This window comes from Amblyomma americanum, chromosome 10 (genome assembly GCF_052857255.1).
Source record: "Amblyomma americanum isolate KBUSLIRL-KWMA chromosome 10, ASM5285725v1, whole genome shotgun sequence".
NCBI lineage: Eukaryota > Metazoa > Arthropoda > Arachnida > Ixodida > Ixodidae > Amblyomma > Amblyomma americanum.
This window is the reverse complement of record NC_135506.1, coordinates 58,711,009-58,736,572: the sequence shown is the minus strand read 5'-3', so window position 1 is coordinate 58,736,572 and position 25,564 is coordinate 58,711,009. Positions and strand designations below refer to the sequence as shown.

General features: G+C 42.6%; 1 long non-coding RNA gene across 1 annotated transcript in view; it reads left to right on the top strand.

Moving 5' to 3' along the window:
* The window catches only part of LOC144106266 (uncharacterized), a 41,950-nt gene extending 23,209 nt beyond the window's left edge, over positions 1-18,741 (top strand). Inside the window, exons 6-8 of the long non-coding RNA XR_013308956.1 lie at positions 4,554-4,624; positions 14,924-15,031; positions 18,665-18,741. This is a non-coding gene — a long non-coding RNA (uncharacterized LOC144106266). The remainder of the gene's footprint in view (positions 1-4,553; positions 4,625-14,923; positions 15,032-18,664) is intronic.
* The last annotated feature ends 6,823 nt before the right edge of the window (positions 18,742-25,564 follow it).

Genomic DNA, 25,564 nt, shown 5'->3' with positions numbered 1-25,564 from the left:
TGTCCTACTTCATGGCCGGTTGCCCCGCACAAGGCTTAACGTCGTAGGACTGCCGGATCAGTCCTTCTCAATGGATCCGACAAAAGCGCTTAAGCTTTTGCGGCAGAGGCTTGACGAGAAGCAAGCGCAATACAAGCTTTATGCGGACCAGCGGAGTGGCGCCCAGTGTCGTGACTTTCAGATTGGCCAGTACGTGCGTGTCCGCAAACCAAATGTGCGAGGCAAACTGTCAGCTCGGTTTTCGGAGCCTCGGAAGGTTGTGGAGCAGCGTGGACCTGCATCTTATCTGCTGGATGATGGGCGAGTGTGGCACTCGTCCAAGTTTTCTGCGGTTCGCCCAGTAGTTCAGCAGCAGCTGTCCTCCTCAGCTCCAGCGGCCCTTTTCGCTGATATTTTGCCGCCTATCGACGGCAACCGAATGCCGCCGCCCAGTCCACAGTCCGGAACCGTGGTCCAGGGTCCTTCTTCAGACGCGCCTTCAATCCATATGATGCCAGCCGTTCCGCCCACTCCGGAATCGGCAGCAGCTCCTCAACCCTCGTGTAGTAAATCCACAGCGGCAACTGCGGCTTCACCTCCTGCGCCGCCTCGCCGAAGTACTCGCAAAAAGAAGCGGCCCGCATGGTTCAAAGACTATGACATCCGCTAGACATTTTGTTTTTTTTTAAGTGCGGCGGAAATGTGATAAAGATGAAGAGTGGCAAGTGCGCTGCACGTACTCGCGCGCATGGGGGGAGGGAAGACGACGAAGTAGGAGAATACAGATCGGCTCGACCGTATGCTACGTGTGCTGTTTCATTGCTAATTATCATTACTATGATACAACACCGCTTTCATTTGTTTCGAAACCACGCACAGATTTAGTCTACCCCAAGATATTAACTGCAGTGTAATGGGTCCTTGTGCCACAAGAACAAAATGCGAGGCATCAAACCTGTTTTTTTTACATTCGGATGAGTAGAAGACCTCAACGAAGCATGCAGACCCTGCACTTGAACATTATAACGCATATTTGTTCCTTAGGAACCTAACCTGGAAAGGTGAAAGGCAGAAACCCTTCCATTTAGATTATACAGGTAACTGGACAGAGCTATTGCACTACAGCACCAATTTTTTTTCAACAGTTCTTGAAAACATTGGGATAATGGCCTCAAGAAGGCTTCGGGTGTCTGCTTGGATTGGTTTCTCTGTACTCCCTTTTGCGGCTCACGTTTTTGATACCATAGACGCCAACAGATGAGCATCTACTGCAGCCTTCCCACAGGGTACTGTTCCCGTAATATATTGAAAGAATATTTAGAAGCGTAGTCTGCGAATTTGGGAACTTCGTTTCATTGAAAGGCGTGAAATAGGCAGTAGCCTGTGCGGTGACATTGTCGGAGTAAAAGGAAAAATATCAAACTTATCAATAAACTGCTTCCAGTATTTACAGCTTACCCTTTAATCACGTAAAACCAAAAATATTTTACTCAGAACTTATGTCATAAATGTAATCCCTATATCATCGACTCTAAGCTTTTAAAGATGCCGCAAAAATTGAAATGACAAAAAATGCCCGCAAGATGAAAGAAAAAAAATCTTTGCTAATAAAAATTGCCAAAACTCCTTGGGGCATTACTAACGTCATATTCTTTTTTAATTCATGCAGATTTCTTAAAACAATGAAACTGGAAGAATTAAAAACAAATATGACGTTAGATATGTCCCCAGGCCCGGTGAGTTTTCAGACATAACCTACGAAAAAAAAAGAATGCATCATATGAAGTGTCATCTTTTTCTGACTAAAAATTTCGATTACAGTAGTGGCATAACACGACCATCGAAACTTATTCCATTTCTTTGTTCCTGCTGTAGTGTAGGTTCCTCGAACGATTATCACGCAGCCAAACATTTCGTCACCGCAGCTGTTCGCACTGCTTTTCTTTGCCGTGAAATGTCTTCACAACGCGAAAAGTGATCTCCAAGAGAGAAAGAACCTTTTGGGCAATTCTCTATTTTCTTAGATGCATTTGGCAATTAGCAAGGGATCAATTTTTGAAACGAAATTAACAACTAAACAAACATAAATGAAAATTTCTTGCTTCTAGTTTTCTTCACTGCCTCCACAGTCGTTCTCCCTCATTTTTTTTTCGCCAGAAACTCTATTTAGGTTTCACAGAAGCAATGCTTGAGAATGATAATTGGTTTTTTGGGAAAGGAAATGGCACAGTATCTGTCTCATATTGTTGGACACCTGAACCACATCGTAAGGGAAGGGGTGAAGGAGGGAGTGAGAAGAGGCCGTAGTGGAGGGCTCCGAAGCAATTTCGACCACCTGGGGATCTTTAAAGTGCACTGACATCGCACAGCACACGGGCGGCTTAGCGTTTTGCGTCCATAACGCTGCCGCTGTTGTCGGGTTGGAACCCGGGAACTCTGAATCAGTATCCGAGCGCCGTAACCACTGAGCCACCGCTGCGGGTTGCTTGAGAATGAAACTGCATAAGAAAGGAACTTGACCTTCCCCACTTTCATTTCCGTTCCTACTCTGCATGGGGAAGGAAATGAGGGATATGAAGACGAAAGGAGAGCTTTTAAAGGGTATCTTTCTCCGCTGATCTAGGTCAAGCAAAGAGGCGAAGTTGCTGGATACCTCGAGCCCATAGTAATTTTTCCACCCACTAAGCGTCCTAACCGTCGAGGATCAGAGGTCGTTATCATATTTTGGAAAAGGAGAGCGGAAGCAAAGCGAAAAAATCGAAGCATACGCTATGGCTTTTGTGGTGCTCGGACACGTTATGTCTTCTTTTTCTAAAAAAATTGTAAAATGAAAATTGGTTTTTGGGGAAAGGAAATGGTGCAGTATCTGTCTCACATATCGACGGACCCCCGAATCACGCCATAAGGGAAGGGATATAACGGAGGGACTGAGAGAAGAAAGGAAGAGGTACCTTTGTGGAGGCTCTGCAATAATTTCAACCACCTGGGTATCTTTTAACGTGCACTGACATTTTTTCTGCAACTTTTTCTATTGATTAATGAACCCATTAGCTCAGAGCAGCTCAGTACTTCCATACGGCTTTTTTAGCTACATCTTCAGCTCATTTCCTGTTTTAATTTGCATGTGCCTTCTTGATTTTTCTTTCAGATAGTCGATGCGAGCTCTTCGCCGCATCGCAGAAACCATGCAGTTGTATTTTTCACTGCTGTTTTCTGTTCTTTTCCTCCTCTTTCTCAGCAGCAAGAAAGTTCGGTTTTTTTGGCGATTGAACCTTGTAGCTGGCGGTTGTAACGTACAACGTGTGTATAAACACGGGCAGGCAGTACGGCGTGCCTGCTTCGTCTCGGACGACGTTCTGGATGGCTCTTTTGCTACTTCTTGGCATGAAACGGTTTCACTTTGCGTAAACCAGGGTTCCACTAATTTGCCACATAGCTGAAGCAATTGAGTGGGCCCCCGCCTCACCTGCCGGAGGTGTGGAGCTCAACCTGTGGTGCCGCTGAGGGCCTACCAAATTTCCTAGCGCTTCGCTCTCGGGCAGTTTAAAATGCTTCAGAAAATTGGTCCTTGGCACTATCTTAGCGTTGGCCTCAAAAATGTTAGTTGTGGCATTTGCTTGCTTTGTGCCATTCCGCTTGAAATCATCTTCGACTTTTTCGCCAATTTGAAACAAACTCGCGATATTTACTCTCAATAGTCCGGCAGCGCCGTCATATGAAACAAAATAGGGTTTTCAGTGTACATTCGAAACAGTATAGAATTAGAAAGCGCAGCTTTCCTAACAGAATAAACATGAAGACTGAAGTTAGGAACAGAATTGAATAAGAATCGACAAGAGGTAAAACCGGATTGAATATGGTCACCGATAAACGGTCGAAGCACAGAGACCAAGTTTAACTATGTTTAACGTGCTGGGCGAGAAAGACAGCAGGGCACTCGAGCGAAGAAGATGACAATCCTCTAACCCCTGGGATGCGCAAGGCATGACAAGTCCCAGCTAAAATAGTTCGGCCGCGGTTTGACGCCACTGGATGGATTGGTACTGTGGCATTACTCTTCCTCTCTGAAGGGCAATGACTCGGTGCCGCACTGCATTTTTATTGTTTCTGTGCATTGCGAGTGACATTGGCGGCAGCCACTCGGCAACCTCTCCGGTTTGGCCAACTTGTGAGAATGTCAGCCTTTCTCAAATTTTGAAAGCGGTTTTTTTTTGTATTGTAACCCTGCGTCTCGTCGCATGTAATGTGCACAATAACATCAGTACAACGTGCATGCGCTTTCTGTCTCTATTTGAAGTAACATTGGTCGATCAGCGTAAACTTTTGGATTCAATTAAGCACAAACTGGCCATGTTGGTACTGCGTGTCGAATGTGTTTTGAGATGATTCTGCGCACGAGATGGTCCTTTGATAATTTGTTTACTACCAGATATTGTCTACAGATTTGAAACCATCTCACTGAAACAACGTTGGCAAACTGTTTTGTGTTTATGCATCTGCTGTCCTTAAACTTAACTTTTCGGCAATCATTTGCATGGTTCCTTTGGATCTGGACAATGGGCTACTGTTGCTAGGGGCGCCTGGTAGCAGAGCCCCTGGGGACGCCCAGTGGGTCAGCTGTTTGTCCAAGTGCCGAGTACCAAAGGTACCATTCCTTACTTTTTTTCCCAGTCCATTAACCTCATATTCCTTGCAAAGATCACAGTATGTAATCAGGTAGTAAAAAAATTTGTAACTTCTGCATATTTCAGAACAGTTCAGAGAAATGTACATGCAGCATCAGTATTCTCTCGGTAGATTTTCTGAGACCTGGATTCATTTCTTCTAGGACAGTGGCAAGCAGTAGGTCAACTGTACACAAATATTTTCTCCTCTGGTGCGAAGAAAAGAATGCAAACATAAGACAGGTCTCTAGTCTTGTTTCATTCTCACTGCATTTGGCCAAAGCGTAATATGAAATGCTGTATTTTTTATACCCTAGGTTCCTTTACCTTGAGCAGTAGATATTGACAATGAACAGCAAGGCAACTCCACTCGTTGACGATTTTGCCTTCGGCAGCAAAACAGGGAATACCTTACCCTATGTGTTATCTCGCAGACTCAAAACTGCGATGGACATGTGTCCACAGCTGCTATCACCTCTCAAGTACATGCACTCGTAAGACACATAAATGTCATTCAGTCTATAAATTCCTATTCTTTGTCCAGTGAATCCTCTTACCTCGTTTTCAAGCCACTGAGTCATGGCTCCTTTCACTCGGCCGCCCCAGACCAAGACTACAGTGTTTGTCATCATCAGCAACAGCAGCCTGGCTACTTTCACTGCAGGACAAAGGCATCTCCCATACCTCTCCAGTTAATCATGTCCTGTGCCAGCTGTGGCCACCTTATTCCCACAAACATCTTCATCTTATCCACTTAGTTATCATGCTTTCTTTCAAGATGCAGATATTGATGGATATTTAATGTGTTCAGGTACTGCGAAGTGCCAGGGGATAGATTAATGGCAAACAAGTGCCACATCGTCCTGGATGCTGTGAGTTACTTCTTAGTACTTTGACATGGAAGTGCGTCGAGGGCTGATCACAGTTTAGAGTGAAGCCACCAGTCAGTCTAATGGCAGGGACAAGGAAGCTAGTATAACTTCCTCCCTTTCAGTTACTCATAAAACTTTAAGCTATAGCTAATTTAAGCAGCATTGACTATAATTGCCCGTTCTTTTGATAGAAAAAATGAAAAATAGTGATTTTTTTTCTGTGGCCGCACATGATACTCTTCATGATGATATTTCGAGCATTCATCTCAGCATGAAGGAATTCTGTAGAGCTTCTGCGGTGGCTTAGTGGTTATGGCACTTGGCTGGTGACCCAAAAGACTTCGGCTCAATCCCAGCTGCAGTGGTCGAATTTCAATAGAGGCGAAATTCTAGAGGCCCTTGTACTGTGAGATGTCAGTGCAAGTTAAAGAGCCCCAGGTGGTCGAAATTTCTGGAGCCCTTCCCTACGGCGTCCCTCATAGTCTTAGTCGCTTTGTGATGCTAAATACCCATAAACCATAAACGAATTCTGTAGCCTTCTGAGAACAAAAAACCTAGTGGTTTTTAAACTTTTTCGTTTTGTTCTCAATCAGTCTTTAACACCCATCTTTTTTCGTGACTGATGCCTTGATGTTTGTGCACAGGCAGTGGCCAGAAAAGGTCACTGTACAAATAATATCGGGTGAATGGAATGAGCAAGAAGCATGAACTCTCAGGAATATTGAAAATCACTGAAGTGACCCAGTATCACAGCATGGCAAATAAAATTTGAATGATAACCTGATGCCTTATCATAGGGTGTTGAAAGGACTATAGACACTTGATTTTATTGAGCATTTTCTTTTGTCAAATGATTTGTTGGACATAATACATGGATTACTGGGTGGTAGTTTCATACAATCGCTAAATAATTTATAATTGAATTTCTTCGCTTATGCGGTTTCGATTTCGTCAAGTGAAGGACGACTGTGACGTCAGGTTGATATTTTGGTCGCGTGATGCACTAGAAAACTAATATAAGTGCCAATATGGTGTTTTAATTCACTACGACATTTAAACCATCCTCTTCCAGTAATTGGAATGGCGAAAACTGATGTGTCAGCAATTATATAGCCCGTTTTTTATGCCCCATGTGACCTAAACACCAACTACGTGTCACAGTAATTGTTCGACTGATTAAACCGAAACCTCGTTCAGAACAAATTCAATTATAAATGATTTAGTGGTCGCACACGAATACCACAGGGTACTCCATGTATACGAATTCCTAACGCATGGTTTGAAAGAAGAAAACACGCAAGGAAAAATTTGGTGTCTATAGCCCCTTAAGAAGTGAAACAATGTCACCATCAAATATGTCCTCTTTTACTTCACGTGCTTACTGTTGGTTGAAAGATTCAGGCTACTTTTAGCACTATCTTGGTACTGGGCATAGTGCGGGACTTGCAAGAGGTAATGCTATTCAGCTTCAGGTATGATTGGTACAGTATCATTTTGTTGCTAAAGTAATGACGGCCATTCCACTCAGATCCCAGACTAGGTCTCAATTGAATTGCGCTTCTGATTTTCTGCAACTCTGGATTGTCATTTACATAGCGTTGCTCATTGCAGTTACCGATAAACACCTCATGAGTAGTACTGTGCAGGCAAGTTCAGAACCCCTACCCTCTTGTGCTCCTGTAGTGTTACATTCATACACCTTCCAGTTTCACCTACGTAAACCTGACCACAAGATAATAGTATGATACCACATTCATTTTACAAGGTACATATCCATTTCACTCTACACGTGTACTTTTCTTTAGCCACATTGACTGAATTATTCTTTAAATTTTACATATTTTAGACAACATAATAGGGACTGTGAAAGCCACTTTTACATTGTACGTTCTCGCCACATTTTTCAAATTGTGCGACAATCTATATACATCGGTAACACAACTGGTCTTTTGGCATCTCGCTGGCTGGGCCCAGCCTGATTGTGCCGGTCATTGCAAAATTGTTTCAGCTTTTTAACAATTTATCATATGCTCTTGCAGTAACATGGTTGGGAAATCCTGCATTCATTAACTTTAAATTCTGCTCTTGGAAACTTGTTGTCATGCTGTGAAAGGATAACTTCATCAATTGTGAGCCCAGGCTAGAAAGTGCAATGCTTACTTTCACTAGCTTGGAATGGTCGACCTGTAGCCAGGTAGCAACTTAACACTCCTAGGTGAATATGCAAGTTCTTGACAATTATTCTATCCACCTTGCTTAAGAACATATCGCTTAGCACAAGGCCAACCTTCCAACCACTACATATAGCAGATGTTAGAACACGTGCCGCACTGCGATACTCTACAGATATGCTCTTCAAATAAATGCTATTCAATAACATGCTCTTCAGAAAAATTTCAGAAAAAGGGTTCATGCAAAGTTGTTTCCGCTTATTAGCAAAAGCATCTGTCAACTTCGCGTCTTGAAGATCCATTTCTTGTACCTAATTGGCAGTGTGGTTGAGTATCTTAAGAATGAGAATCCAGTGGATTGTCTTGCGATTAGTGTCGGTGTAGAACTATTTTACTCTATCCCTTATGAAGACCTTGTGAAAAGCTTATGAATGTGTATATCGGAGGACAACGAGAAGCTTGTCTTTAGGAACGGGTGTCTAATATTTTTATTTGAAGTTAAGAGCATGTTTGTGGAGTATGGCTGTGCGGCATATGTTCAAAAGTCTGCTAAATGTATCGATTCGAAAGTTGCCCTTGTGCTAAGCAATATTCTCTTAAGCAGGGTGGATGGAATGATTTCCAAGAAAATCTTTCGCTACATCTATGATTTTCTGGTCTTTTACAAAGGTTGCGATAGTGTGGGACCTGTACATATTGTGAAGTTGTTTAAGGAGCAAGGCCTTTGTCTTAGGTTTACCTTGGAGAAAATGTCCCAACAAAAAGAGCTGCGGTTTCTGAACCTTAACTTGATGTTCTGCACATGCCATTTGTGCTGGCGATATTCACCCAGGAGTGTTAAGCAGCTACTTGACTTGGTCAAACCATTCTAAGCTAGTGAAAGATAGCATTGTGTCGTCAAGTCTAGGCTCGGTAGTGGTGAAGCCATGCTTTCACAGCATGACAACTGATTTCCAAGATAAAATTTTAAGGTTAACGAAAGCATGATTTCCCAACCATGCTGTTGCAGGAGCGTTCAATAAATTATAAAAGCTGAGCTTATAAGATTGGGCAAGTTGGTTAGACATGCTAAAGGTAAGAATGGCGCTGCATCAAGTAACGAGGACAACGGGAGATCACACCCATGCACAAGTGCCAACCTTGGAGCGGATACAGAATCCAAGAGCGCGTGCTTGACATTCAGCGTTGGCAGCCAAGAATCGGGCTCGTTCAATCTTGAGTGTTCAAATCTGTGTTTCCTCGTTTCCTTGACTGTCAACGCTGAATGTCAAGCACGCACTCTTGGATTCTGTATCTGCTCCAAGGTTGGCACTTGTGTGTGCACGTGCTGTGCTGCTGTCCTTGTTACTTGATGCTGTGCCATTCTTCCCTTTAGCATGTTAAAACTGAAAAACCCCTTCGCACAGACTGGCAGAATGAGGCCGGGGCCAGCCAGTGGCTCACATCTCAACCCTCACACCTCAAATTGTTTAAGACCTTCAGAAATAAGTTAACTAAAGAGTTAAGAATAGCAAGAGACGCGTATTATATTCAGGAATTTGTATCCTGTGCCGGACAGACGAATAAACTGTGGAACAAGGTAAATGCTCTTACAGGACGGAAACAGAAGGGAGAACAACCACAAGAGATTTCGTTAAATGGACGCTTAGTGAGAGACCGGGAGCTTGCTGATGCATTTAATCAGTACTTTGTAACAAAAGATACTGATCAGAATGCTCGTCCTAGCAATGACCTCACTGCACCTAGAAACAATAATTCCATTTTTTTCGCGCCAACTGACAGTGATGAGGTGGGCTCCATTTATCTCAACCTTAAAAATTCACGCAGCTGCGACATAGACGACCTACAGATACGGCCTGTTAAATATGCCATACATGAACTCGCCCCTATACTGGTGTACATTTATAACATGTGTATCTCTTGCGGGGTTTTTCCCAACAGAATAAAAACCGCAAGAGTAATTCCTATTTTTAAAAATGGCGACAAACAGAATATAAAAAATTACCGTCCAATATCGATTCTCCCCATTTTTTCTAAAGGTTTTGAGAAAATTATCCTCAATAGGCTGTCTTCATTTTGCAGTAAACACCAGCTTATAACCGAAGTACAGTATGGATTTCAGAAAAAGAAGTCCACAGAACTAGCGCTTTTAGATCAGAAAGAGCACATATTAAGAAACTTTGAAAACAAGCTTTTAACTCTCGGTATATTTGTTGATTACACTCAGGCGTTTGACCATATCAACCACAATATTCTCCTCAATAAACTAGAATGGTACGGCGTAAGGGGCAAACCACTCGCTTTATTATCTTCCTACCTCAAAAACAGGCACCAATGTGTCTCATTAAGCGAATTCAAATCGCAAACCAAGGGCATAATCTCAGGTGTACCACAGGGAAGTATTCTCGGGCCGCTACTTTTTAACATTTATGTTAATGATATAGTATCAATTTATCAAGAAGCAAAATTTATAATGTACGCAGATGACACGAGTATTTTTTCCAGATCCGCTCTGCACATCAGCCGAACTTCTTGTAGACATCGTACTTGATCACGATTTAACTCAATTAGTAAAGCAAGCAACGCGTATACAAAAGGATAAGAAATCCATTCTTGATCTTTTCTTCGTTAGTAACAGTGTCTTTCGTCGCGGTCCTCTACTTCAATATTTCGAAGGCATATCTGACCATGTTATGGTATCTTTAAACATTCCATTGCTTCTTCCGAAAAATAAAAAGAAAGAGGTGCGTGTTGTGCCAAACTTCTCGCGTGCTGATGATGTTGCAGTTTTAGACTTGATATTTCATTCTCAGATTTTGTGGTTCTTTACGAATCCTGCGACTGCTCAGTAGAAAATCTCTGGGTTTTCTTTAAGAACCTTGCTCTGAATTGCATTTCGCGTTTTGTGCCTACTCGGGTAATTACCCTACGTGCCAGCAGCCCTTGGATGACGAGGGAACTTGTACACATGGGACGAAAGATTAAGAGAGTTCGCAAAAAACTTCGGCGAAGTTAGTCGGCAGTTGATGCTGCTAAACTGTCTGATATGCGCTTGAACTTAAAACAAAGTATCAAAAAAGCAAAAGAGTATCACTTTAGCGTATCTATGAAAAACTTTCTTGTTTCGTCCCCTGCAAAGTTCTGGCGGCAGTTATCAAAGAAAAAGAAACCTGTGTACAGCGTTGTCGTTGACGGCGAACTGATTACTGATGCGACACAGATTGCTTCGTCTTTCAACCGTTTCTTTTGTACTGTGTTTACGCACGATGATGGTAGAAAGCCTCATTTTAACTCAGCTTGTCCGCCTATTACTGATGTTTTTGTAACTGAAGAAGGTGTTTTCTCTCTGCTTCTCAGTTGTGACGCAAAAAAGACGCCGGGAATTGATGACATACCAAATACGTTTCTTGTGAGATATGCCGAATGGTGTTCCAAGTACTTAACGCTCATATTTAAGAAGTCTCTGTTAAACGCCGAGCTCCCGGAGGACTGGAAGCACGGAAAAATTATTCCTATTCCCAAAACTGAAAATTCATCTCTACTTAGCTCATATAGGCCAATATCTTTACTGTGTACTTCTTCAAAAATACTTGAACATATACTTTTTGGGCATATATCAGCCTTCCTGGAAACCAATCACGTAATTGACGACCGGCAACACGGTTTTCGCAAAGGCTTCTCTACAGTGACCCAACTTCTAGAGACGATGCAGGATTTTGCCGCAGCCATTGATAACCAGTGTCAAATTGATGTCATTTTTTTAGATTTCGAAAAAGCATTTGACCGCGTCTCACACAGAAAGTTCTTGCTAAAGCTAAATACTATTTTTAAAAACGATCTACTGTTGGCGTGGGTACAAGCATATCTATCGTCTCGATATCAGTCCATATCAATCGGCAATGCATGTTCAAGCCCAGCTTTGGTAAGCTCCGGTATCCCACAAGGCTCAGTACTTGGGCCATTGTTCTTTTTAATTTTTATAAATGACATTGTTAAAGAAATTCCTGTCAAAATCAAGCTGTTTGCCGACGATTGTGTATTATATCATGAAATACGAACCCCTGCTGACCAGCTTCTTCTTAATGACGCCTTGGCTAAAATTCATGATTGGTGCTCAACGTGGCAGATGAGTATTAATACTAAAAAAACAGTTTCAATGTCTATTACGCGGAAGAAGCGGCCATTAAGTTTTGCCTATACTATTAATAACCATCCCCTGTCTACCGTGGACAGCTACAAGTACTTGGGATTAACGATTAGCTCTGACCTACGGTGGAACAAACACATTTCTAATATTAAAAATAAAGCTATGAAAAAACTTGGCTTTTTAAGAAGATCTCTCCGGTACTCCTCGCAGGAAATTAGGTTACTAGCTTACAAAACTTTTATCCGACCTGTTTTAGAATACGCCTCTGTTGTGTGGGACCCTTATACTAAAGAAAACATTAAAACACTCGAAAATATTCAAAGAAAGTCAGTGCGATTTATTTATAATTCATACAGCTGGCAGACGTCCCCTACCATGCTACTTGAGAAAGCAAATTTGGATTCTTTGCAGCTCAGGAGATACCGCGAGTGGCTTAAATACATGTTCATGATTGTTCACAACAAATTAGGAATTAACAGCAGCAAGTACATTGAGCTCGTCCCGGGTCGTTCGACACGATCCTACCATTCTTTAAAAGTGAAGGAATACTCATGCCGCACTGAAACATACAAGAATTCTTTCTTCCCCCGTACTGTACGGGAATGGAATGTCCTCAAAGCGAATATTGTAGAGGCTTCTACTGTGGAGTCATTTACGGAGTCGCTTAGGAATTCGTAACAATTTTGCAGCATTCAACATTTCCTTTTTTTTTTCCAGTGCTCATTTTGACGCCAGGCGTCGTCTAATATTGTATAATGTTGTTTCTTTTCGTCTTTCATTTTTTCGGTATTGTGTGCTGAGTTGCGTGTACCTCAGGGAGGTTTTCTTTTTGTCAAAGTGTATTTTACACCCACTCCTGCTTAAGGCTTTGCAATAAAGCCAGCAGTCTTCTGTAAATAAATAAAATAAATAAATAAATAAACTTAATAAGAATGGCAAATGAACTCCTCGGGAGACTTTCGATTTGGTCGAAAAAAAGTTGCCTACAGGTTAATTGCAGTAAAACAAAAGCAGTAATTTTCCGAACTCAAGGAAAAGAAATCCCACAATACCATAATATAATGTTCGAGTCTATGCAAATTGAGGTTGTTAACTCAATTAAAATTCTTGGTTTAACCTTCTCCAGCAGCCTACAATGGGACGAGCATGCAGATTCAGTCCTCAAGAAGCTAAGCAGTACGGTTGGTATGCTAAGTCGCAATCGACACATTTTTCCTACTTTTGTTAAAATACTTTTGTATAATGCCTTGTTTGCCTCGCACATTAATTATGGTCATTTAGTATGGGGTACAACGACACAATCAAATCTTAATAATATATTAATCATGCAGAAAAGGGCTCTACGTATTATTGCCAATGTATCCTTTACGGAACACACTGAACCACTCTTCGAGAAGTATAATATAAGAAAGATTCACGACATTTACACATACAGACTTCTGCGGGATTTTTACTATAGCAGCAGGAAACATAATTTTACATTAGTGAAAATCGTGAACCTGCGTCAGAATGTACCTGCCTACACTACACGCCGCACAGAAATATGGAATGTTTCGAGATACAGAACTAATTATAGCAAACAGATGCTTGAGAATAATTTACCAAGGTTGTTGAATACCCTAATTGAAATGGGTATCGACATTCTAAGCATGAACCCGTCAAACTTTAAAGCCTTCATGCGTTCCTATACGGCATGAAATGTAATATATTTTTGCCTTTATTATTTCTTTAATACCTCTGTCTCTCCTTCATACATATTTGTGAATGTTTCTATGTTTTGTTTTGGGCTTTCTTTATTCACTTCTTGTGTTCTGATGAGCTGACTGCCACCGCTGCTCTGCCAAGTGTACACCAGGATGCAGGACCGGTCAAGCCTCCAGGAGGCTTTTTGCCTGCCATCCTCGACATTATATCTGTATGGTGTAATGTTGGAATAAATATTTGAAAAAAAGATGCCAAAAGACTTATTGTGTTACTGTACCTACATAGATTGTCGCAAAATTTGAAAAATGTGGCCAGAAGGTATGACGTAAAAATGGTGTTCTCGGCGCCTAATAAGTTGTCTAGAATGTGTAAAATTGTTAATAACGTTTTTTAATTTAATTCGGGAAAAGCACATGTGTAGAGTGAAACATGGCAACACATATGTGCCTTGCTAAATGGATGTGGTGTGTTGGATACCATTATCTTGTGGTTGGGTTTATGTTGGTGGAACTTGAAGGTGTATCAATGTGAGACTACAGGAGCACAAGAGGTATTTGGATATCAGTAGCGGTTCTACCTTATCTGTATATTGCAAAGGGGATGTGAAGGCTGCTAGCCATTCCTTTCGGCAACATGCATTTTGGCGATACGTTCAGAGCAAATTAACCGGAAATTTATCAAGGCTAGACACATCTTATGACTCGGTGAAAAATGTGTGTGTGCTGTCATCCATAGCGTTAACACGTAGCGAGTTGGACTATCTATGTGAGAGGAATGTTAAGTGCGATCTTTTACTTACGTTGTGATGTAGCTTATGTGTAATTGAGTGGTTTGTGGTGTTGTTTGGCTTTTCTGTATATTCCCTGTTCACTTCAATGGACTTAAGTTGCGAGTCAGCGCCTCTTTTGTTTCCTTCCTCATCCCGGTCTCGTGCTGATAGATTCACATACTTGTAGAGTAGATTCACTGAGTTGTGTACTTGCTGAGGCTTGTGAAAAAAACCAGAGGAATTTTATTTCCTTTATACAGGATTGAAGGTTGAAATTTTTTTTCACCTAGATGTTTGCAGCATGAAATTCCATTCGTAAAAGTGAAACCCGATAGATTGTGCATTTTGTACAACTGAAAAACATTCGCCCAGGTTATCTGGCTAGCGTCCTTCTTCCTTGTGCCAGATTTTCTGAAATAATATTTTGTCAGGTTTATTTCAATCAGAATTTCTAAGAACATATTAATTACACCAAATTTGCTGATCATATAAGATGAATTTCAAAGTATGATGATCATTGGTATTGTTTTGTCTGTGGCAGTACAATGATAAGTACATAGTGTATAGTAAAATTAAATATGACCAGTCTAACGTAAACAAAACTTCTCCTTTTTTAGAGGAAAATTGCTACAAAATTGCTGGAGTGGCATGGCATGATGAAGACGTGGATAGTGTGCTCTATTCATGATGGCACGAGAACTTGCGCACAGTTCTTCAGGCAATTGGTGAGTACCTTGATGCTGTGCTTCTGCTTATGTAGGCAAATTATGTTTTAATCTAAGGGTGTATCTTAAAAATTTAAGCAAAATGTGAGTAGCATTTAGATATTGCATGAGATACCGCTGTGAGAATTGGTTATTGATGATGTGTCTCACATGTACACTTATCTACTGAATATAGTAAGCAATGCTTTCGAGCTGAGTGCCTCCGATGAACGATAAAAATGGCCAGGTTACTGCACGACGCGTGGAGCAGCCCAGTGTAGCACATTCAGGCTTCATGAAGTGGCGAATGAAGGTAGTAAATATTTTAATAGTAGAAAACACAGCAGGAGCCATGGGAGCAGGAAGCTAACAGAACATACTGACCCTGATGACACTTTGTGCCTGAAGGGTGTTATAAAGTTGCCTGTTATGTAATGCAAGATGGTCGTACAGGACGGGTGTTTAACATGAGTTGATGCAGACACCTTTTGTCATTACGTAGTACTCACTGTAGAACTTGAGCAAGAAGCAAAGGCAACGGCTGAGCATGGCCAGACTTTTTCTTTTCTCTGCAAGCAATCTGGAAGTGCAATTAGATAACCTTTGAAAGCGCTGCGATAAGGGACACAAAGAGAAAGACACGAAGGACAAGCGCCTTCGTGTCTATCTCTTTGTGTCCCCTGTTGCAGCGCTTTCGAAAGTTTGCAAAGATGTGCCGACTAGCTCAATTTTCCGTGTTGCACTTCTTAGAAATCTTTTAAGCTTTCGCTTGACATATATATCATTACTGCATGTGGCGAGGAAAAGTACATACCCTTGATGTCAAATGACAGTGCACTCACAGGGCCCGGCAACAGCTCACTGAGGTGTTGGGATATATCTACAGGGCACCTAATCAGAAATTCTTAGGCTTCAACTTCATAACACGGAGCCCTTGCAGAAATTCTCTCAATGTTTGTTGCCACATGGACCTCTTCGTAATCGATGACCCTAAAAGGCGAGCCTTCCTTTAGTGTCACAAAAAAAGGCGTAGGGTATGGGTCTTTTTGCTTCTCCATTACTGCCAAAATGTTTGCTAGCGAGATATTTCTCCAATATAAAATTTTTTCACAATATGTATGTAGGAGGATACTGCAACTGCGCCAAGCAGTACCTCTAAAAAACTTATCACAGCTGTTCAAGAAGCAGAAAGACTCATGCCTCCATCCTTCTTTTGCATCAGACACTTGAGGAAACTTCGTCTTTCTTGGTAATCATTTTGAAAAGGTTCACGTGGCAACAGCCTTCGGTTAAATTTCTGCAAAGAGCCCTTTCTGGAAACTTCAGCATCCGTTCCTCGTGAGGCACACTGCAGAAATATTGGAATGCCTTAGTGAGCTGCAACCAGTACGAGTGACTGCATTTTCACTTACATCAGATTTTAGTACATTTCCTTGCACATTCTGAGGTAATAGAAACTATGAGTGAAAACATAAGGTTGGGGGAAGTGCGCTTTCTGGGGCCGTATTCCGAGTTTGTGTCTTAATAAGAAGCCTCATAATCTGCCGCAGCGGCCACACCTGATTGGTCAGAAAACCAGAAGCGGATGTTGGTGCGGTTGTGACTGAGCAGTGGCAGTATGTCACTGCGTTGCATTTTCCGCAGCGAAACATCCAGCGGCGCTTTTGCTCTTTGCCGAGAGAAAGAATGCGACAGAAGAAACATTCAGCCGCAAGCTTGGTTGTGCATCGGATTCCACTGTAGAGGAGTAATATCAAAGCTGCTTTATTTACCTAATTGAATTCAGCAAATACAAACATTATTGTTCAGGTACTCTTTTCTGCACCGTAAAGGCCGGAGGTGCACGTAAAGAAGAAAACATTGCACGCAACCACGCATGGCTTTTCAGTGACAGAAGCTGGCATCTACAGCCATCGATCGCCGATGGTTAATAAAAGGCAGCTAGCTTGCTCGCACAGCACGGCGTTTTACATTTATCTTGAGAAAAAGGAAACAGAGAGGAAAATTTGTAGCATGCACTTACTCGCTGCATAATGTGCGCTTCGTGCTGGGCTGAAAGAAGACTCACTGACGACTTGCCATCTGCAACACCGCTGAATGTAAATTGGTGCTGTGATCGGATGATTGTACAGACGGTAATTAATGTTTTTTCATTAGTTTTATGCAGTCCCTGCCAATAAAAAGGATGAGCTGAAAACCTTACTGTGTTTCTGTTGATATATGCGCTGAACTTTTCAGGGGTCTCATAGTTTTCATGGTACGAAGCGCACGCATGCCCATTGACGCCTTAAATCTAACTTGCAAGCTAACTTGTGAGCTCAGTGATGCAGAGCCACACCATCGCAGCTACCGAGAACCGTAAGGGACACCAAAAAACCACCTCTGGCATGTCAAACGCTTTGGTGTAGCAGCGCATCTTTGGCGACTGAACATCCGTGCACGTTAGTGGTTTTACGCTGGTAGACATTATACACGAACATTTTGCAGGACGCTTCAACAGCTAATAGAGAGCTCTAGAATAGCAAATGCATATTTGTGCGCAGTAAACACAAGTATAGAGGGTAGTTTTGCTTTATGTTACATCATTCAACATGCGCAGACGAGATAACTTAGTGATAACTAGTGGGGCTATCGAATTTAAATGAGAACAATTTCTGCGACAAACCGGTGCTCGTTATGCCTAGGAGCTACCTAATCGTGCAACGAAATAAAAAACAGGCCGAATTTAATGTCCATCCAATTTGTTATAGGCAAGACAAAATGATGCGAAAGTCCCGTACCCAGTTTATATCCAGTTCACGGGCCGAAAAGCACAGTAACATCGACGAGTTCACTTCAAAGCGAAAGGCTCCACTTCAGAGTGCGCCATTATGTTGGCTGACGAGCATCTGCTGCTTACACTATGTGTTTGACGTCACCGTCCAGTTTCTTCGACCCTTTTCGATGCATCCGAAGCACCACTTCCACTTCCGGCATTACCGACCAATCGGGTGTGCCCGTTGCGGCAGATTATGACACTTTTATTATGACACAAACTTAGAACACGGACCCTGATTGCTTGTGGACAAGTGCCGGGTGCCCACCGCTGATACAATGGGTACCAGCTTTCCCCTGGCCTGGTTCTCAGCTTCTTTGGGGTGAGATGCTTGGGGAATGGGTGTTTGTCCCCACCTTGAGATGAAGAAAATACCTTGTGCCATGGCGCTCTTTGGCCTCAGATGCCCTTGCGCCATAATATATCACAATCATCATTATGCTTGTGGGCACGAGTCTGACCTTTTTCAGATGTTACCAATGTTCCTTGCTCGCTAAGTTGTGCATTGAGTGCTATGTACTGAAAGGCATCTGCATTGAATTGGTATTTGGCGCCCATTCTCAACTCTTTTCTATTTGCTGAAAATGATATATAACCGTAAAGACTTTTATGCACACAGTTCCGCCTGGGCAAGCGCATTTTGTCTGCTTCTTTCTGGACCTGTGGTTTTTACTGTTTACTGCTTTGAGAAATGAATTTCGGGCAATGATTCATAACGGTTTGGCTCTCAGCGAATGGCTTTTGCAAGCTTCTACGCAAGCCGATGGTTCAAATGTATTTGTGAAATTTATAACTGGTGTTGTGTGACTACTAAATCAGGATTTTTTTATGCTTTTCAGATGGATCTGACAGCTATGTGCAGAGCTACAGTGTGTGTAGTTTGTCATAAAAATAAAACGTATGTACTTGTACTCACCCAAACACTTACTGCTCTCATTCTAAGCTGCATTCTTTGTACGTATGCAATACATAATATGCGTAAAGTCTTGTACATAATACTTATTGCTTTGGCACCTGGACGGCTATATCTGCAGTGAACATTGTGGGCAGAAGCTATACGAAGACTCATGATCATGTACTACAGAAAGTAGACAATTACAATACAGATAATTTCCGCTCTAGATGAAATGGCTGCCGAGTGAATGGAGAAAGTATGTATACATGTTGCAGAACCTTTAATAAGAACAAAGCAGCAGCATTCATAGTGCAAAAATCATTACGTTCTCGTGCATAGCATGGCGTAACGTTCCGTTACCAAGAATGTGACAATCGTCATACGGAGTCTCTGTTTCTGACATTTAGTCCGTACCTCGTGTTGCGGAAAACCCTCCGGCAATGCATTACCAGCGAATTTATACAGCGGAGCATTTTTGTTGCAGTGATATAGCTCGAGGTGCGCTCCTTATAGAAGCTTATACCGTATAACTTATTCGTTACGTAACGCAGGTCCGTACTCTAAGATGAGTATTTCAAAGTACCAACCCTCTCGCCAATACCCAGAAAGCCGAAACGGCGGAAACTGCAACGGCTGCGAAAAGTGCCGAAAAGACTTAGCTGTGAAGCGTGCAATTCGCCTGCGCTCCAGTAGCAGATGCTCAAAGAAATATTGCAGCAAGCATGTTAACGCATTTCGTAGTCCTCGCTTTTGCAGTGACTCCGTCGGTTTCACTGCTTTTTTTCAGTCAGTCAGCTGGTGATGAATGACGTCCAATGCCTTCTCTTTGTCGTAACTGGCCTTATAAAACATTGATGGGCTATAAATTGGTGCTACTCATCGTATTTTACTAGATTTGGAATGCCTAGGTACAACGGAAGGCACTAGTATGTTGAAAATAGTGGTTCACTTTATAAAAATTACTCTTACTAGCAGTGTAGTTGTGCCCGCGAATGTGGACTCAAGTAATATTCAGTGTAATTCTCAGCTAAGTGCCCCTAGATAGTTGTGCGGCCCCCGGATGCCCGTTGCTAATGGTAAGCTTCCACTAGAGTGAAAAAGTGTTTCCATTCTGATAGCTTCGGGATAGGTTCACGAGAGAGTGATTTGTGTTTTTACCGGCGACAAGGATCGCAGCTTAGGTGAAAAGTTCCCTGTTATGTTTCAGTATGTCTTACGTATAAGAACCCCGGTTTAGGAAGAGCATAATTTGTGTAAAGATTGACGCTTCTGGAGTGTTAGGAACTGAAGCCACTTTATATTTGTAATTAATGAGTTTCATTTTTGTTTCTGCATTTATTTTGCTTTACACTATAATTATGTAAATAGCAACAGTACGAAGAACGTAACCAAATGTGCGTTTTTTATGCCATTTTGCATTTTAAGCCCCCAAATGAACATTGTTATGTGGAAATATTTTGTGCAGATACAGTAATTTAATACACAGAAGGAAAGTTTCGGAATATTTACGGCAGAAAAGACCTTTTACTGGGAAGAAAAATGGTTACAACACGCTGCAGTGAAAAGCTGGGTTAATTTTATTTCAGAATTATTACGTAAAATCAGCTGCGGTCACCGCACACTAGGCACTGTGTCAGAACAGTCTGTAGTGGAGGGTTTTGCAATATGCAGTGCTTTGCAATTTATTCATTCTTAGAATGGTCTTGTGCTCAGCACTGTGCGTAGTTGCAGTGAGAGGTACTTTGCAGTGCTTGCAGTTCATCCCAACTAGCCTTGCGACGAATGTCAAGATTTTTAACAATCTTAATAGTGTTATTCTAGAGCAGAAGTGAATTCGAAGTTTGTTTGAACGGAGAAACATCGTGCAATCATTATCACGATTTTTAAAGGGAGCTGTAACTACAGTAATGAGTACTTTATTATTACACTCGTCGTGTATTCTTGTTCGTTGGTTTTTTTGTAGCTGAAAGACCACCCGTTATTCACACTGAATGTTCACTCTGTTCGTCGTTTTATGGAATCAATAAAAAAAAAATTACTCGGGAGGTGATAGCGTAAAGAAGCACTTGATATTTCTTGACACCGTGCTACTATCGAAGAATGCTTTGCAGTCTGTCGTGCAAAACTAGCGGGAAGAGGAAAAAGAAATGTCTGAAAATCACCCCCGCATCAAAACTATGTAAAATGGTCACAAACATATGTCCACCTCTTAATGTACGACACAAATGAGGGGGAAATAAAAAAATTGTCGCAGTGGGTATTTACTCTTGGGTCCGTTTTCCGCAATTAGTTCATCCCTAGAGTCAATTTAAAGTTTGAATGAAACGCGGAGAGTGTTTTGTGCTCATTCCTACCCTTCTCTACGTTGTGCATTTTGTAGCAGACAAGAAAGTGGTGCTCTTCAATGCAGAGTCGCTCCCTCCCCAAGGTGTAAAATTTTTCGCTCGCGCGGTATTGAAATAAGAAAAATGCATTGTGGGTTAGGCATTTGCTTTTTATCAGCTTTTCGGCACTGAAGTTTTCAGAGAAGGTATTCCGGAAAATTAAGCTCCCGCTTTCATTTGTTTCGAAACCGCACACAGATTAAATCTACCGCAAGAGATAAACTGCAGTGTATTGGGTCCTTGTGCCACGAGAAAAAAATGCGAGGCATCAAACCTGTTTTTTTTTTTACATAGGGATGAGTACAAGACCTCAACGAAGCATGCAGACCTTGCACTTGAACATTATAACGCATATTTGTTCCTTAGGTACCTAACCTGTAAAGGTGAAAGGCAGACACCCTTCCATTTTGATTATACAGGTAACTGGACAGAGCTATTGCACTACAGCACCAATTTTTTTTCAACAGTTCTTGAAAACATATTTGAATAATGGCCTCAAGAAGGCTTCGGGTGGCTTGGATTGGTTTCTCTGTACTCCCTTTTGCGGCTCACGTTTTTGATACCATAGACGCCAACTGATGAGCATCTACTGCAGCCTTCCCACAGGGTACTGTTCTTGTAATATATTGAAAGAATATTTAGAAGCGTAGTCTGCGAATTTGGGAACTTCGTTTCATTGAAAGGCGTGAAATAGGCAGTAGCCTGTGCGGTGACATTGTCGGAGTAAAAGGAAAAATATCAAACTTATCAATAAACTGCTTCCAGTATTTACAGCTTACCCTTTAATCACGTAAAACCAAAATTATTTCACTCAGGACTTATGTCAGAAAAGTAATCCCTATATCATCGACTCGTAAGCGTTTAAAGATGCCGCAAAGTTTGAAACGACACAAAAAAGGCCCGCAAGATGAAAGAAAAAACAAAATCTTGGCTAATAAAAATCGCCAAAACTCCTTGGGGCATTACTAATGTCATATTCTTTTGTAATTCATGGAAATTTCTTAAAACAATGAAACTGGAAGAATTAAAAACAAATATGACCTTAGATATGTCCCCAGGCCCGGTGAGTTTTCAGGCATGACCTATGAAAAAAAAGAATGAAACATAGGAAGTGTCATCTTTTTCTGACTAAAAATTTTCGATTACAGTAGTGGCATAACACGACCATCGAAACTTATTCCATTTCTTTGTTCCTGCTGTAGTGTAGGTTCCTCGAACGATCATCACGCAGTCAAACATTTCATCGCCGCAGCTGTTCGTACTGCTTTTCTTTGCCGTGAAATGTCTGCACAATGCGAAAAGTGATCTCCAAGAGAGAAAGAACCTTTTGGGCAATTCTCTATTTTCTTAGATGCATTTGGCAATTAGCAAGGGATCAATTTTTGAAACGAAATTAACAACTAAACAAACATAAATGAAAATTTCTTGCTTCTAGTTTTCTTCACTGCCTCCACAGTCGTTCTTCCTCATTTTTTTTCGCCAGAAACACTATTTAGGTTTCACAGAAGCAATGCTTGAGAATGATAATTGGTTTTTTGGGAAAGGAAATGGCACAGTATCTGTCTCATATTGTTGGACACCTGAACCACATCGTAAGGGAAGGGGTGAAGGAGGGAGTGAGAAGAGGCCGTAGTGGAGGGCTCCGAAGCAATTTCGACCACCTGGGGATCTTTAAAGTGCACTGACATCGCATAGCACACGGGCGGCTTAGCGTTTTGCGTCCATAACGCAGCCGCTGTTGTCGGGTTGGAACCCGGGAACTCTGAATCAGTATCCGAGCGCCGTAACCACTGAGCCACCGCTGCGGGTTGCTTGAGAATGAAACTGCATAAGAAAGGAACATGACCTTCCCCACTTTCATTTCCGTTCCTACTCTGCATGGGGAAGGAAATGAGGGATATGAAGACGAAAGGAGAGCTTTTAAAGGGTATCTTTCTCCGCTGATCTAGGTCAAGCAAAGAGGCGAAATTGCTGGATACCTCGAGCCCATAGTAATTTTTCCACCCACTAAGCGTCCTAACCGTCGAGGATCAGAGGTCGTTATCATATTTTGGAAAAGGAGAGCGGAAGCAAAGCGAAAAAATCGAAGCATACGCTATGGCTTTTGTGGTGCTCGGACACGTTGTCTTCTTTTTCTAAAAAAATTGTAAAATGAAAATTGGTTTTTGGGGAAAGGAAATGGTGCAGTATCTGTCTCACATATCGACGCACCCCCGAACCGCGCCGTAAGGGAAGGGATAACGGGGGGACTGAGAGAAGAAAGGAAGAAAGAGGTACCTTACTTGGAGGCTCCGCAACAATTTCAACCACCTGAGTATCTTAACGTGCACCGACATTTTTTCTGCAACTTTTTCTTTGATTAATGAACCCATTAGCTGAAATTAGCACAGAGCAGCTCAGTACTTCCATACCGCTTTTTTAGCTACATCTTCAGCTCATTTCCTGTTTTAATTTGCATGCGCCTTGATTTTTCTTTCAGATATTCGGTGCGAGCTCTTCGCCGCATCGCAGAAACCATGCAGTTGTGTTTTTCACTGCTGTTCTCTGTTCTTTCCCTCCTCTTTTTCGGCAGCAAGAAAGTTCGGATCCTTGAAGCTATCGCAAAGAAAAAAAATAGATTGCATCGCAGTGTGAAGATCACTGACCTTCAGTGGGAGAGTGATTAACCGAGTCCGGGACTGTTCGAAGCAGGATGCCCTTAGGGAAGCACGCAGCAGGCAACAACAATGCCATTTGAATGCCATGTACCGCTTAATTCATGAAGGAGGTGATGACTTGCTCCTCATGTACATAAATACCGCACCGTGCGCAATCAGTTATCCTTCCACGTACAGCAGCATCTTGCTGAATAAAGTGAAGGCTAGGAAACTTTTTATATATATTTTGGCGATTGAACCTTGTAGCTGGCGATTGTAACGTACATCGTGTGTATAAACACGGGCAGGCAGTACGGCGTGCCTGCTTCGTCTCGGTCGACGTCCTGGGTGGCTCTTTTGCTACTTCTTGGCATGAAACGGTTTCACTTTGCATAAACCAGGGCTCCACTAATTTGCCACATAGCTGAAGCAATAGAGTGGGCCCCCGCCTCACATGCCGGAGGTGTGGAGCTCAATCTCTGGTGCCGCTGAGGGCCTACCAATTTTCCTAGCGCTTCGCTTCTCGGGCGGTTTAAAATGCTTCAGAAAATTGGTCCTTGGCACTATAATGTTAGTTGTGGCATTTGCTTGCTTTGTGCCATTCCGCTTGAAATCATCGACATTTTCGCCAATTTGAAACAAACTCGCGATATTTACTCTCAATAGTCCGGCAGCGCCGTCATATGAAACAAAATAGGGTTTGCAAACAGTGTACATTCGAATCAGCATAGAATTGGAAAGCGCAGCTTTCCTAACAGATTAAACATGAAGACTGAAGTTAGGAACAGAATTGAATAAGAATCGACAAGAGGTAAAACCGAATTGAATATGGTCACCGATAAACGGTCGAAGCACAGAGACCAAGTTTAACTATGTTTAACGTGCTGGGCGAGAAAGACAGCAGGGCGCTCGAGCGAGGAAGATGACAGTCCTCTAGCCCCTAGGATGCGCAAGGCATGGCAAGTCCCAGCTAAAACAGTTCGGCCGCGGTATGACGCCACTGGATGGTTCGGTACTGTGGCATTACTCTTCCTCTCTGAAGGGTAACGACTCGGTGCCGCATCAATGAGAAGCAGGAAGGCAAAGGACACCCCATGTGTCTGGCGGCTGGTGGAGACACGCCTGAAGCGCTAGCGGTCGTGGTACGGCTTGATCCGTGCGACATGGACAACTTGGACGTCGGCCGTCTAGAGGAGCGAACGGTTCCCTGGGGAAGAGCTTCATGCATAGTTCACCTCACTGGCGCAGAAGCTTTTCGGAGCCCCCTCGCTTGCGCATTGGGCTCCAAACCCAGACTTGTTCGCCATGTTGGTAACTAACAGCTCTGTGGCGGAGGTTGCAGCGGCGAGCGTCGTGGGCTTGCTGGTGTCGGATGCTCTGTCGGTCGAGTTGGCGTGAAGAGCGAATTGGGCAGCACCCATAACAGATGAGGTACGACTAGTCGGAACCAACGTGGCGTCCAGCATGGTTGTGGCTTCGCGACCATGCACTAAACGAAATGCAGAGAAGTGCGTCGTTTCTTGCAGATCAGTGTTATAGGCAAATGTGACGTAAGGGAGTATGGCGTCCCAGGTACGGTGGTCGGCGTCGACATGCATAGAAATCATGTCGGCGGTCGTTTTGTTGAGCTGTTAGGTGAGTCCGTTCGTTTGAGGGTATTAAGCGGTTGTTTTGCGGTGACTTAGTTGTGCCGCTAAGGCGCATAACCTGCGTAAGGGCCGAGGTGAACGCCGTTCCGCTGTCAGAACGATGATGGGTGCACCGTGACGATGCACAATATATTGAACAAAAAGTTCGCAATTTCGTCAGCGTTACTACGGGGAA